A 14,624-nucleotide genomic window follows, 5' to 3' on the forward strand; every position below is an offset into this window, starting at 1 on the left:
GGGGGAGAAACGTGGGGGGTGCGTGGGGGGGGTGGTGGGGGGGGTGGTGGGGGGAGGAAGCAGGGGTGTGGGCGCTGCGCTTCCCGTTTCCTCACGCCCAGAGGCGGAGGCTTCCTCTCGTCACTGCACGCGGACACGCAGCGATAGAGACACAGAGACACACAGACACACGGTCACAGTCACACACAGACACACAGACACATGGCCACAGTTACACGCGGTCACGTAGACCCATGGCCATAGAAACACAGCCACCGAGACACACACGGTCATAGTCGCATACAGACACACGGTCACATACAGACACACAGCCACATAGTCACACAGAGACACACAACCACATAGCCACATAGACACACGGCCAGTCACACATAAACACACGGTCACAGACACATGGCCATAGACACACGGCCAGTCACACAGAGACATAGACACGGCCATAGTCACACACAGACACACGGCCACACAGACACACGGCCACATAGACACACACGGCCATAGTCATATTCACACTCTAACGCACACACACACACAGACCCCCCGTATAGCCTTAGCAGGCTATTGGGGCAAGTGCTGTTCGCGAGTACCTATAAAGGCCGGAACGGCACACGAGGGGCTGGGTGGCCAGCACCACGCCCGGCCGCCTTTGTTAGCCCAGTCTCGATTTGTAAACACCACAGCAGACACCGATATGTAAACACCACAGCAGACACCGATATGTAAACACCACAGCAGACACCGATTTGTAAACTCCACAGCAGACACCGATATGTAAACACCACAGCAGACACCGATTTGTAAACACCACAGCAGACACCGATATGTAAACACCACAGCAGACACCGATTTGTAAACACCACAGCAGACACCGTAACTCATTTAACACTCGGTCGACGTAGACGAGACCCAGGAACCGATTCAAACATTTGCCCCCAATGTTGGCCGTGAGCGTGAATCGAACCCGGGTCGCGAGGTTCATAGTGCAGTGCGCTAACCGCTAAGTTATCACTCCACGCACACACCACACTCAGCCTCTCTCTCACACACACGCACGCAGCAATAAAAGCATCTGTGAAAGTATAGATTGTGAGATTGACGACTTCCTTCACAGGCGAGAGAGAGGGAGATATCTGAAACTCTGCTGCCTCCACACATTTCCTGCACACACATACAAACGTATAAATATATACATTTCCGTAAAAGTTTTTTTTTGGGTTAGATCGCGTAAATGTGAATGTCGTTAAACCGACCGCCAACCGATTAGGAAGGTTTGTCAAGTAAACAGAACGTGCCCATTCGTTACTAGTACAGCATCTACGATCTGAGTACGACGTTTCACCAGTAATTACAGCTAGCATCATCAGGCGGAGAGCCAGAGATTTTTTATGTTTTTGAAAAGCACTCGGTCCCTGTGCTTTTCCCCAACAGCATCAGCAGCTCGCGAGGCATGGCGCTGCCTTCCTTCCGTCTTGGTTCACCATCAATTAAATGTTTTTCGCAAATTAAGGCCGAATGACAGACAGGTGGTAGGCAGCGATAGGGACCGGGTTTGTTTGCTATGGAGGCCTTCGTTTGCACCGTACGTAGCCAACCCTGCTCAACGGAGGTGCGGGGGAAGGACAACAAACGAGAGCTGAGGTTTTAAAGAAAAACATTCTCAATCGCGATGATGAACGTATCGCTCTACTGCACCGACTCATCAGTACAGTGTCGTGGGCGACGCTCACTGCCGCAAAGTCTGCCTCTGGGGGCAGCGCGTGCAGTCCCCGATTATAGACCGTGGGCCTCGTGATTGATCACGACGAGAAATCCCACCCTGACAGAATAACAGTGCGAGCTTGACACAACAACAACAACTCCACCACCACGGGCGACACGTGCGGAGAGCACTCGACCATTGGCAGTGGCTGAAGAAGAGAAAGCAGTGGACAGAAAAAACATTCTTAGACACAACAGCCGCTGGCATTCGCCACTGTGTGCCACTGACATCACCACAGCGCTTGTGCCAGGCTAGGTGCACTTTGAGGGCCAAGTGCAGCGTGTACGGCTCGCTGGCAGGTCACGGTACAGACCCAGGTGCTATGGGTTAACTCGCTGAGATCACAGGCAGGTGCACCACCTGTACTCCCCACTGCGCCAACTTGCTGTGCTTTATTGGCCCGGCGCTCCGCTCGTTGTTGTGAGCGTCGCACCTCCGCTCTCCGCTATTGCTGGAGGGCGACTGCCTCCAACTGCCCGGTAGCAGCAGCGGCGTCTCTTACGAGCCTCTTCCATAGAGGCCCATCTCAACAATCCACTCAGTTCCACGTCCTTCTGTACCATATCAACCCATCTCGTCTCTAGCCCGTGGCGCGCCCGTTTAGCCCCCTCTATCCGGTCAAACAAGCTGCTTTGGCATGCGGTGACTGGGCATGGGGGCTACATGACCCCGCCAACACGACCCCTCCTGTTGTAGGCTCTCACTGATAATAATATTTTGCACTTGGGAATGTGTCCAGATGTTTCAGGGATCTGTGAGCTCCTCACACAATCCAGTCTGTTTAAACCCAGGATGGATGACAGACAGAGAGAGGGCAGCCTGAATGTTTTAAGCCCACACAAAAGTTATTTTAAAATGGGTCAGTATTGTTTTTGCAAGCGTAGAGAAGAGAGGGTACAACTGTTGTGCGCAGCAGCTCCGGAGATTTGTAAGGAGCGACAGGATATGTACATCCCACGCAGCGTTCCCGCAGCCGATGGGAAGATGTCACTCGACCGTTTCGGAGTGAGATCTCTGCTGCCACGCTGAGCCGCTCATGAGCACCGCTGCCCATGTCAGGAACTCCTCCAATCACTCCACAACTTGCCCCATCACTCATGGGGAGTTGAGCTTGTGGTAATGTTTGAACATATAAAATACCCAGCCAGGTGCACTGGTTTGGTTGGGCTGATGGTAAGATCCCCACCTCTTAGTAGCACACCATTCCGCATACATCATACACACGCATACAACACGCATGCACACGCACAAAAATCAATATATTGAATATAGACAATCACACACACAACCTCAAAGATCCCGCCTATAGCCTGCAACAGACTGTCGGGGCAAGTGCTGTTATCGAGCACCTATGAAGGCCGGAACGGTACAAAATGGGGTGGGTGGTCAGCACCACGCCCAGCCGCCTTTGTCTCCCCAGTGGCGATGTTTACACACCGCACCAGATACTCATTTGAGGCTGAGCCGACCTAGGATAGGCCCAGGACCGGTTCAGATAATCGTCACCGGTGTTGGCCGTGAGCGGGAATTGAACCGGGTCGCCAGGTTCATAGCGCAGCGCGCTAACCGCAACACTATCGCTCCCCACACAGACTCCTCGTTATCACACTCTCGTTATCACTCCTCGTTATCACACCTCGTTATCACACTCTCGTTATCACTCCTCGTTATCACACTCTCGTTATCACTCCTCGTTATCACTCCTCGTTATCACACTCTCGTTATCACTCCTCGTTATCACACCTCGTTATCACACTCTCGTTATCACTCCTCGTTATCACACTCTCGTTATCACTCTCTCGTTATCACTCCTCGTTATCACACCGCTCCTCCTCGTTATCACTCCTCGTTATCACTCCTCGTTATCACACCGCTCCTCCTCGTTATCACACCTTGTTATCACTCCTCGTTATCACAACGCCTTCTCCTCGTTCCTCCTCCCCCCTCCCTCCGACGTGACTCTCCGTGGGGCTCTGCAAGTCAAAAAGATCACGTGGGGAATCTCAGATCTGAGATTCCCCGCGTGACGCCGGGGGCGCAGTGGCAGAGCCGCATCGACCGAAGCCATTCCAGAAAACTGCCTCCTCCTCCTCCTCCATCCACTCAAACTGCCTCCTCCTCATCCACTCGAACTGCCTCCTCCTCCACCTCCATCCACTCAAACTGCCTCCTCCTCATCCACTCGAACTGCCTCCTCCTCCACCTCCATCCACTCAAACTGCCTCCTCCTCCTCATCCACTCAAACTGCCTCCTCCTCCATCCACTAAAACTGCCTCCTCATCCACTCAAACTGCTTCCTCCTCATCCACTCAAACTGCCTCCTCCTCCTCATCCACTCAAACTGCCTCCTCCTCCTCATCCACTCAAACTGCCTCCACCTCCATCCACTCAAACTGCCTCCTCATCCACTCAAACTGCCTCCTCCATCCACTGAAACTGCTTCCTCATCCACTCAAACTGCCTCCTCCTCATCCACTCAAACTGCCTCCTCCTCCCCATCCACTCAAACTGCCTCCCCATCCACTCAAACTGCCTCCTCCTCCATCCACTCAAACTGCCTCCTCCTCATCCACTCAAACTGCCTCCTCCTCCACTCAAACTGCCTCCTCCTCATCCACTCAAACTGCCTCCTCCTCCCCATCCACTCAAACTGCCTCCTCATCCACTCAAACTGCCTCCTCCTCCATCCACTCAAACTGCTTCCTCCTCATCCACTCAAACTGCCTCCTCCTCCCCATCCACTCAAACTGCCTCCTCCTCATCCACTCAAACTGCCTCATCCACTCAAACTGCCTCCTCCTCCCCATCCACTCAAACTGCCTCCTCCTCATCCACTCAAACTGCCTCCTCCTCCTCCTCATCCACTCAAACTGCCTAATCCACTCAAACTGCCTCTTCCTCCCTATCCACTCAAACTGCCTCTTCCTCCCTATCCACTCAAACTGCCTCCTCCTCATCCACTCAAACTGCCTCCCCATCCACTCAAACTGCCTCCCCATCCACTCAAACTGCCTCCTCCTCCCCATACACTCAAACTGCCTCCTCCTCCCCATCCACTCAAACTGCCTCCTCCCCATCCACTCAAACTGCCTCTTCCTCCCCATCCACTCAAACTGCCTCCTCCTCCCCATCCACTCAAACTGCCTCCTCCCCATCCACTCAAACTGCCTCCTCCTCCCCATCCACTCAAACTGCCTCCTCCTCCCCATCCACTCAAACTGCCTCCTCCTCCCCATCCACTCAAACTGCCTCCTCCTCCTCCCCATCCACTCAAACTGCCTCCTCCTCCCCATCCACTCAAACTGCCTCCTCCCCATCCACTCAAACTGCCTCCTCCTCATCCACTCAAACTGCCTCCTCCTCATCCAATCAAACTGCCTCCTCCTCCCCATCCACTCAAACTGCCTCCTCCATCACTCAAAACCATTCCACAAACGATTCCACCGGGAATCTGACCGACCGTCAAATTTCTGAACCGGTAATCGATTCGGAAAACGGTTACCGGTTTACCGATGATTGAATAACAACCCCGATAATCATCACCAACCACACAGTTTCTGCTGCTGGCGATGATGATGCTACAGCTGCGTTGGTAGTGCAGCGTGAGCACAAACAACTAAAACTCAGCACACTCATCAACAAACAACAACCCTCTGTGTGGGCTGAAAAATAACGGTATATAATAGGCGACGTTTCGGGAAATGTCCCTTCTTCAGATCACGCGATTTACGCGCTTTAATTTCTAGGCAGTGTTATTGATGAATGCACAGTGTCTGAGTCTCCCAAATCAGCCATCGGTCATCGTGGGCCGTCGTGACAGCCGACGCGCTCGTCAGTAGGGGCCCGATGCGTCTTAGCGGCAGTTTGGTCCCAAAGTCATTCAGGGGGGATTTGGTCACTCGAGGGGATTATTGTGGAGTCCAGGGGGGGTTTAGCCGAGGGGATTCTAAATGGGACGCCTCCACCCCGCGTGAGGAAAGTGATTTCAGGAACCTGACACAAGTACAGTACAATTACCATGGTGGCGAACGTAACGGCGACGATGATGATGCCAGTACGGCCACTGACCTGTGTGTGTGGGGAGCGGTGGCGCAGTGGTTAGCGCGCTGCGCCACCAACCTGGCGAGCCTGGACTCGATTCCCGCTCGCGGCCAACATATCAGTGTCGACCGAGTAACACTCCGGACCGCTCCTAGGTCGACTCGGCCTTAAACGGGTGCCAAGATGCGGTGTGGTAAAAAAAAAAACTCCAGCCACCTCGTGCGCCGTGTCGGCCTTAATAGGTGCTCGCTAACACACCCCGTGTAGGGGGTGTTAGCAAGTTAGAGCGGCGGTAGTGTCGCGGTGAGCGCCACGCTGCGCTACGAACCCGGCGACCCGAGTTCGATTCCCGCTCGCGGCCACCGACAACCACCGGTGACGATTATCTGAACCGGTCCTGGGCCTCCCCTAGGTCGACTCGGCCTCAAATGAGTACCTGGTGCGGTGTGTAGTAAATATCGCCACTGGGGAGACAAAGGCGGTGGTGCTGGCCACCCACACTCCCACGTGTGTCGTTCCGGCCTTCGTAGGTGCTACTCGCTAACAGCACTTGCCCCAACATTCTGCGTGAGGCTCAGGAACCCAAACGCTAATTTCCCGTTACCTGCGATTGGCGAGCCGGTCACCCCTCGAGTGAGCCCGTCACGACGGGTGAGCCAGTGTGTGAGCCAGGCCCGGCAGTAGTGAGTCAGAGTGTGAGCCAGTATCAGTCGGTGTGAGTCAGTGTGTGAGCCAGTATCAGCCGGTGTGAGTCAGTGTGTGAGCCAGTATCAGCCAGTGTGAGTCAGTGTGTGAGCCAGTATCAGCCGGTGTGAGCCAGTGTGTGAGCCAGTATCAGCCGGTGTGAGCCAGTGTGTGAGCCAGTATCAGCCGGTGTGAGCCAGTGTGTGAGCCAGTATCAGCCGGTGTGAGCCAGTGTGTGAGCCAGTATCAGCCGGTGTGAGCCAGTGTGTGAGCCAGTATCAGCCGGTGTGAGCCAGTGTGTGAGCCAGTATCAGCCGGTGTGAGCCAGTGTGTGAGCCAGTATCAGCCGGTGTGAGCCAGTGTGTGAGCCAGTATCAGTCGGTGTGAGTCAGTGTGTAAGCCTGTCACGACTAGTGAGCAAGTGTGTGAGCCAGTATCAGCCGGTGTGAGCCAGTGTGTGAGCCAGGCCCGGCAGTAGTGAGTCAGAGTGTGAGCCAGTGTGTGAGCCAGTATCAGCCGGTGTGAGTCAGTGTGTGAGCCAGTATCAGCCGGTGTGAGCCAGTGTGTGAGCCAGTATCAGCCGGTGTGAGTCAGTGTGTGAGCCAGTATCAGTCGATGTGTGAGTGAGTGTTTGAGCCAGTGTGTGAGCCAGGCCCGGCAGTAGTGAGTCCGTGTGTGAGCCAGTATCAGCCGGTATGTGAGCCAGTATCAGTCGATGTGTGAGTGAGTGTGTGAGCCAGTATCAGTCGATGTGTGAGTGAGTGTGTGTGTGAGCCAGTCCCCTGCTCGTGTCGTATTCACTCAAAGAGTTGCGCAGTTGCCGTTCCACGGTTCCCGGCAGGAAACAGCGATGGGGGGGGGTAGGGGAGGAGGGCTGTGGGGGGTTGTAGGGGGTGGGGGGGTAGTGGAGCGGTGGCGCAACGGTTAGCGCATTGCGCTTCGAACGCGGCGAGAGGACTTCCCGCACGTGACCAACGGCGGGGGGCGCCGCCGCGTTCGTCGCAGAGGTTCGCGGTTGGCATCCAGCGGCCGCGCTGCTTAACACTACGCACATGAGAGTACTCGATGGGAAACCCGCTTATGGCAATCATCGCCACACCTCCACCACCCTCTCTACTGCTCAAAACTTGGGAGGACCCTCCTGACGAAGAAGAGTTGTGGGTCATGTCTGAGCCGGTCTTGGGCCTCCCCTAGGTCGGCTCAGCCTTAAACGTCGGAGACGTAGGCGGCCTGGTATTGCGGCCTTAATGATGATGGCAGTGACGGCGATGGTGGTTGTGGTGGTAATGGTTGATGTTGGTAGTCGTGACCAAGGTGGTTGCAGTAGTGGTGATGGTGCTGGTGGTGATGGTAGTCATGGCGATGGTGGTAGCAGGAGGACAGTAGAGCAGGAGCGAGATGGAGCAGGGTGGGAGCATAAGGGGAGGGAGCAGGGAAGGAGCATGAGGAACAGGGGGCGAGAGAGGGAGGGAGCAGGAGGGGGAGGGAGCAGGAGGGAGAGGGAGCAGGAAGTGATCAGCTGGAGGGAGAGATCACAGCGATGGGCATCACAAGGGGGCGCGCGCGCTCCGCCCGGGGATCTCTTTCCCGTGTGCACGCTATCGTGTGCGTGTGCACGCTATCGTGTGCGTGTGCACGCTATCGTGTGCGTGTGCACGCTATCGTGTGCGTGTGCACGCTATCGTGTGCGTGTGCACGCTATCGTGTGCGTGTGCACGCTATCGTGTGCGTGTGCACGCTATCGTGTGCGTGTGCACGCTATCGTGTGCGTGTGCACGCTATCGTGTGCGTGTGCACGCTATCGTGTGCGTGTGCACGCTATCGTGTGCGTGTGCACGCTATCGTGTGCGTGTGCACATTAGGGGGAGCCTGGCAACCCGGGCTCAATTCCCGCTCACGGCCAACACCGATGACAAATATCTAAACCGGTCCTGGGCCTCCCCTAGGTCGACTCAGCCTCAAATGAGTACCTGGTGCGGTGTATAAACATCGTCACTATGGAGACAAAGGCGGCTGGGCGTGTTGTTGGCCACCCACCCCCTCGTGTGCCGTGCCGGCCTTCAGAGGTGCTGCTCGCTAACAGCACTTGCCCCAGGTGGTGCGTCTGCCTGCCAGTCGTTTAAGTCAACACAACCACTTGGGCCTCAAAAACGCAGCACGTCTGGGCCACTTGCGCCGTGGTGAAATCACCGCCACCTAGCGGCGAGCGGCGGCTGCGCGTGTCCTGGGCTTCCCCTCGGTCGACTGCATTAAAGGAGTCCCTGGCGCGGTGTGTCTACATCCCCACTTGGGAGACAAAGGCGGCCAGGCGTGGTCCTGGTCCCAGCCACCCACTCGCGTCCTGCTGGCCTTGATAGGCGCTCGCTAACACTTGTCCCAACTGTGCCTCTCTCCACTGCGTGCCCGCTCTCCGTGGTCCTGACAGTGATTGGCAACCATCGCATCAATCGACCAATACGTAACCAAAGCAATCAATACTTCAATCAACCACTCAATCTGCCATTCAACCAAGCAAACTTAACAGGTGGGTCACCAACACACAGAGTCCACCAGGGTGAGGAGGTCGAGCACAGGGTGGTAGACTGCACTTCGCGGGCGATCACAGAAAAAAAAACACAAACCAGGCATTACAAAGGGTCCGAGCAATTTATTATCTGTTCATCCAGGTTAAGCGACGTGGGGTAGTTCGTGGTCACTGCCACATTCGCCGAAGAAACAATCGAGGCACCATGCCTCGCCTTACACTATGACACACACATACACCTAGTCCCTACGCAAAACCCGTCACGTACACACGCACCAGCAATACTCTCACTGTTCCCTTTCCCCAGGCAGTGTGAAACGAGCACCCAGAGACTTGGGTCCGTCATGGTCTGGTCAGGGTCGCACACAAGCGGTGCCAAGCAGTGGCACGCTCATTGGCAACCCTCCAACACACCCCCCCACCCCCTTCGCTCGCTGTATGCTAGTGGCCAACTTCTACACACTCACAGAGTGTGCAGCACACGCCAAGCCCTTCCAGGGCGACAGCAGCAGCAGCACTAGCAGTAGTTGCGTACCACACCGCAGCAGTGCTTTCAGCAGGGGGTGCACACTCGACGCAGCAGCAGCAGCACGAGCAGCAGTCTGAAGCTCGACTTGGTCGGGCTGAGCAGATGCCCCTCCCCCGTCTCACTGCCCGGCTCCACTGGGCCGTCTCTTGCACCACGCGTCTCCCAGCAGTTCGGGGCTGAAGTCCTCACCCAGACTCGGCCGGGCTCTTGTTGTGGTGCCGTTGCTGCATACACTTGCCGTGCGATGCTGGAGAGAAGGCCCCTTCCTAGGCTGCCTCTCACGAGCCCGCTTTAAATATTTATCTACACAATGGGTGCCACACCTGGAGCGGCTCAAGAACGTGCTGGGCCGCCTAAATTAGTCGCCACCTGCTGTGAATTTGCACGCCCCTCCCAAATGAACTCACCGACACAAGACACATCAATTTCACGCGTCACGTCAACCAATCTAGCAATTAACCAGCCGACCGACCAATCATCCTACCAATAAATCAATCAATGAACAAAGCAATACATAACCAAATAAATTAATCAACCAATACATATTCCAATCAAACAATTAGCCAATCAAAATCGACCAATCTAGAAATCAACCAATCCAGCAATCAATTAAACAATCGATCAACCAAGCAACCAATCAATAATCGTACCAACCATTCAACCAATCAAGCGTATAAATAAGTACATTTGGTATTGGCGCTGACATTTTGCATGGCTCATGGCAATCGTCACGAAGGACGCCGCAGCCGCTACTGCTGCTGCTGTGTCTCACGGACGGGTTACAGACTGCGGTAGTCTCGCAGTAGGAGGCGATGTTGCACTTTGGTTCTGACAAACTAGACTAAATATTGCGGCCGGCAACAAACATCACCATCGCAGTGTGGAATTGATTCGAGTGAACGCGTTGCTTGAATGAGACGCTTCGGTGGCTAGGAGATGTTAACTACCTCGCCTGGTATACAGGAGGTCGTGGGATCGATCTCGACCCTGACGCCTGCTGCTGTATATTTGTAGTTTGCGTGTCTCTCTCCCCGTCGTCGCGTCGATTTTTCTCGGGGTCCTCCGGTTTTCCCCTCCATGTGTCACGCCGGCCTTCATAGGATGTTTTGTAACAGTACTTGTCCCACGTCTGTAGAGGCTATGACGGATACCTTTGTGTTTGTGTGTCTGTGTTTGTGCTGACCACACTCAAATTACAAACCAGGTTTCCGGTTCCCGGCACCGGCTAACATCAGTGGACGAGTGATTATATACGACCCGGTACTGGGCCACCCCTAGGTCTACTTGGCCTTAAATGAGTACTGGATGTAGCATGTGATTATCAGCACTGGGTAGACAAAGGCAGCCGGCCAGGGTGCTGACAGCACCACCCCTTAGGATCCAATGCCTGCTTTAAAAGGTGCTCGCTAACGACCAGTCGGTTAAAAGTCTTAACGGGGGTCTTTGTATTTGAATGCGAAGAGCGGTGGCCCAGTGGTTAGCGCGCTACGCTACGAACCCGGCGACCCGAGTTCGATCCCCACCACCTCTCTCAGATATGCGCTCCAACCACTGCGCCACCGCCATACTCGCAGACAAAGATCCCCCGTGTAGCCTTAAAAGACCGTTGGGGCAAGTGCTGTTAGCAAACACCTATGAAGGCCGGCACGGCACACGAGGGGGTGGGTTGCCAGCACCACGCTCGACCGCCTTTGTCTCCCTAGTGGCGATGTTTACTACACACCGCACCAAGTAGTCATTTGAGGCTGAAGCCCAGGGCCGATTCAAATAATCGTCACTGGTGTTGGCCGTGAGCGGGAATCAAACTCAGTTCGTAGCGCTGCGCGCTAACAGTCACACGACCGCTCCCCACACACACAAACAGAAACAAACACCCACGCGCTAACACAGTTCATGTTCGCGTATTGACACAGGTGACAGGTGAGACGCGGACAGGTACGCCTGGACACCTGTCGCTCCGCCCCCCAAGGGCGAGCGGGACAAACAGCGCTGCAGTGCCACTCGCGCCGTATCGAGGTACACCACGGCCACCCCTTGTGAACGCGGCCACGTGGGAGCCCAGATCGCATCAGCTGTGCACGCCGATTTCCCGTGACCCCGGTCACAGCCCCCCCCCCCCGCCTCCACCTCCTCCCACCACCTTCGCCCTCCCTGCTGGCTGAGCCACTGCTCTCAGCCGCCTGATCCCAGCTCCCTGATTCCACTTCCCTCGATCCTTGCTCCAAAGTCCCCAATCGCTGCTCCCCGCATCCCTGCCGCCCCCTCTGCTGGCTGATCCCTGCTCCCCCGAACTCTGCTCCTCGATTGTTGAGGAGCAGCGTTGGTGTACGGTGCTATTTCAGGAATATTTTGATGTTTTTTTTTTCCTGGATTTTCTGTTTGCACAGTCAAACGGTTGCACCCGATTCAAGAGCCGAGTGGCTCACAGGGCTATACCAAATACATGAACTATGAACTAACTAACTATGTATATCGTTTATTGTTAAATTTGAATCACAGTTTCTATGATCACTATTACATTGCTTTTATAGCTTTATTTTGGTGATTTCGAAAACGTTTGGTTTAGCCATGTTTGTTTGTTGAAGTACAGAGTTTGCCTGATAACTTTAATCTAAATTGTCTTATGGTTGTTATTATTTGACTTGCATCTCACTGGGATTTTTGCACAAAGCATTGATATATGGTGTTTTTTCTTGAAGATTTTGCTGTTTTTTCCCGGATTTTTCTGTTGTGCGTAGTCACTTTAAGATGTTCTTTGTTCATGTTTTTGTTTGTTGCTGTTGCACCCGAGTCAAGAGCCACATGGCTCACAGGGCTACAACTAATAAATGAAACTGAAATAAATGAAACTGAAAATCCGCTGCGTTGTCGTCCCCGTGCGTCCCGCTGTCCCCCTGTAGCTGCTCCCCGTTCTCAGCTCAGTCCTCGGCTACAACCTCCCTGCTCCTTCCTCCTCATCCCAGCTCCCTGATTCCTGCTCCCAATTCCCCGATCCATGTTTCAAAATCCCAGGTAATTTCCCCTCCCCACTACCGCTCTTGCTTCCAGCTTTCTGCTCCCAACGTCCGGTTCCATGCTCCCTGATTCATGCTCCGTCATTATCCCCCCCATCCCTCCCCTCGCTCTCTCGGACTTCGCTCTCCTCCTCTGCCCTCCTCCACCACTCCTTCACCCCCCATCCCCTGTTCACTCCCCCCTCCTCCTGTGTCTTCAGGTGAGCTGCGCGTCGATCGCGATCAGTGTACGAGACGTGAATGGAGCGACCCTGCTGACGTGACACCCGAACGTCGGAAATGGGCGAGAGTTTTGCGTTAAACCAATACAGATGGGGGAGGCTGTCGTCCGTGCATGTGAGGTTGTGGACTAAATCCAGGTGCCAGGTTGTGGATTAAACCATGTGCGAGGTTGTGGATTAAGCCATGTGCGAAGTTGTGGATTAAACCATGTGCGAGGTTGTGAATTAAACCATGTGCCAGGTTGTAAATTTAAAACATGTGCGAGGTTGTGGATTAAACCATGTGCCAGGTTGTGGATTAAACCATGTGCGAGGTTGTGGATTAAACCATGTGCGAGGTTGTGGATTAAACCATGTGCGAGGTTGTGGATTAAACCATGTTGGAACTTGTGAATTAAACCATGTGCGAGGTTGTGGATTAAACCATGTGCGAGGTTTTGGATTAAACCATGTGCGAGGCGAATAATTCGTTCGTCCTGGAACCCACACCAATCCTGAACCCACACCGATCGTGGACCCAGACGAACCTTGAACCCACACCAATCCTGGACCCACTCTCCACAGCCGGAGCGGGAGTCGCGATGTCCCCGTTCCACTCTAAGGCCCGCTAGTTCGCGGGGTCATGCGGGGTCCCATTTTGGTTAATATTTACCCCTGCATGGGTCACGTGCTCGGGCAATCATTAACCCAGTCTGGGTCCCCTTTGCCGTGGTCAATATCAGGTGACATACCCTCTCCCTGTTGGCTGATGGGTAAAAGGGGGGGTACACACAGCTGGAGGTCGGGGGGGGGGCGAGGGGGGGGGTACCCCGAATTGAAACAAGGCAGCTACCCAGCACGCTTTGGGCCGTTTCTTCGGATATCGGACGAGTCGCTTTCATCGGCTAGTGTGGGAGCCTTCGGTATTCAAGCTGGATTCCGAAGGATCGTAAATACCTTTGTGGTGTGCTCGAATCGCCCAATAAAATGTGGTCGCGAGCGTGGCACGTCGGGTGGTGGAGGGTTCTTAACGACACGAGTCTTGGCCACATCATCCCTGGACATAGCGGCTTAACCATCCAAAAAATAATCTACGTTTATTCAAATTAAATACTGTCTGCTGTGGCTTATGGGAACACGCATGGCAAGCGAGCCACCGATCGTAAATACACTGGGCCACGACGTGCCTTCACGAAGGGCTATTCCCCGAAACGTCGTATCTTCTATATTTTTGTTGCTTTTGAAGGCCACACACAGTGTTATTATTTACGAATGTGTCGAGGGGTATTTTTATTTGTTGTTACTAAGAGAATAATTTTCTTGCTTTTCTCAAACTAATCAATCTCGGTCGCTGTTGATCATTATTAAAAGTGTATTTGAGTTCCTTGCTCCAATGAGCATTGAGGCATTGGTGATTATCTCCCGTTTACAAACTCTACAGGGCCAGTGGTGGAAACTACACGTTCGTATGGCGGGGAAAGTGTATCCATAGCACAACCACTGTTGATCTCCCTCTCGCGAAGCGGGATCTATGTATGGACGGCAGGGTGGGCTGGGCCCACCCACCCCACCCACCCCACCCTCGACCAGGGCTTGGACTCACGACCTCCTGAAAGCTTCTACTCGGTTAGCCACCCAGCCGGACTCACCTTTGAACAAACACAAATAAACTTAAACCAACAACAACAATACACGGGGTGGGGGGGGTGACGGGAGGGACAGAAGAAAAATTAAATCGGGAAGAGGAAGGCGGAAAGGGAAGTTGGGATACCCCCAGCAGGGGACAAACATCACGAGGTGCGTCTCAGGAGCAGGACTCACACAAAGCGTTCGCCACAAATGAACGACAAGGCCACCACGCTGAGCTCATCC

At 54.3% G+C, this 14,624-nt stretch overlaps 1 long non-coding RNA gene across 1 annotated transcript; it reads left to right on the top strand.

The window, feature by feature from the left end:
- The first annotated feature begins 8,000 nt into the window (after positions 1 to 8,000).
- Positions 8,001 to 13,220, top strand: LOC116941755 (uncharacterized). Its single transcript, XR_012941505.1, has 3 exons — positions 8,001 to 9,009; positions 11,452 to 11,554; positions 12,753 to 13,220. It is a non-coding gene; the product is annotated as an uncharacterized LOC116941755 (long non-coding RNA).
- The last annotated feature ends 1,404 nt before the right edge of the window (positions 13,221 to 14,624 follow it).

Source organism: Petromyzon marinus, chromosome 12, assembly GCF_048934315.1.
Source record: "Petromyzon marinus isolate PM22_M1 ecotype Great Lakes invasive population chromosome 12, UKy_Petmar_22M1.pri1.0, whole genome shotgun sequence".
NCBI classification, from domain to species: domain Eukaryota; kingdom Metazoa; phylum Chordata; class Hyperoartia; order Petromyzontiformes; family Petromyzontidae; genus Petromyzon; species Petromyzon marinus.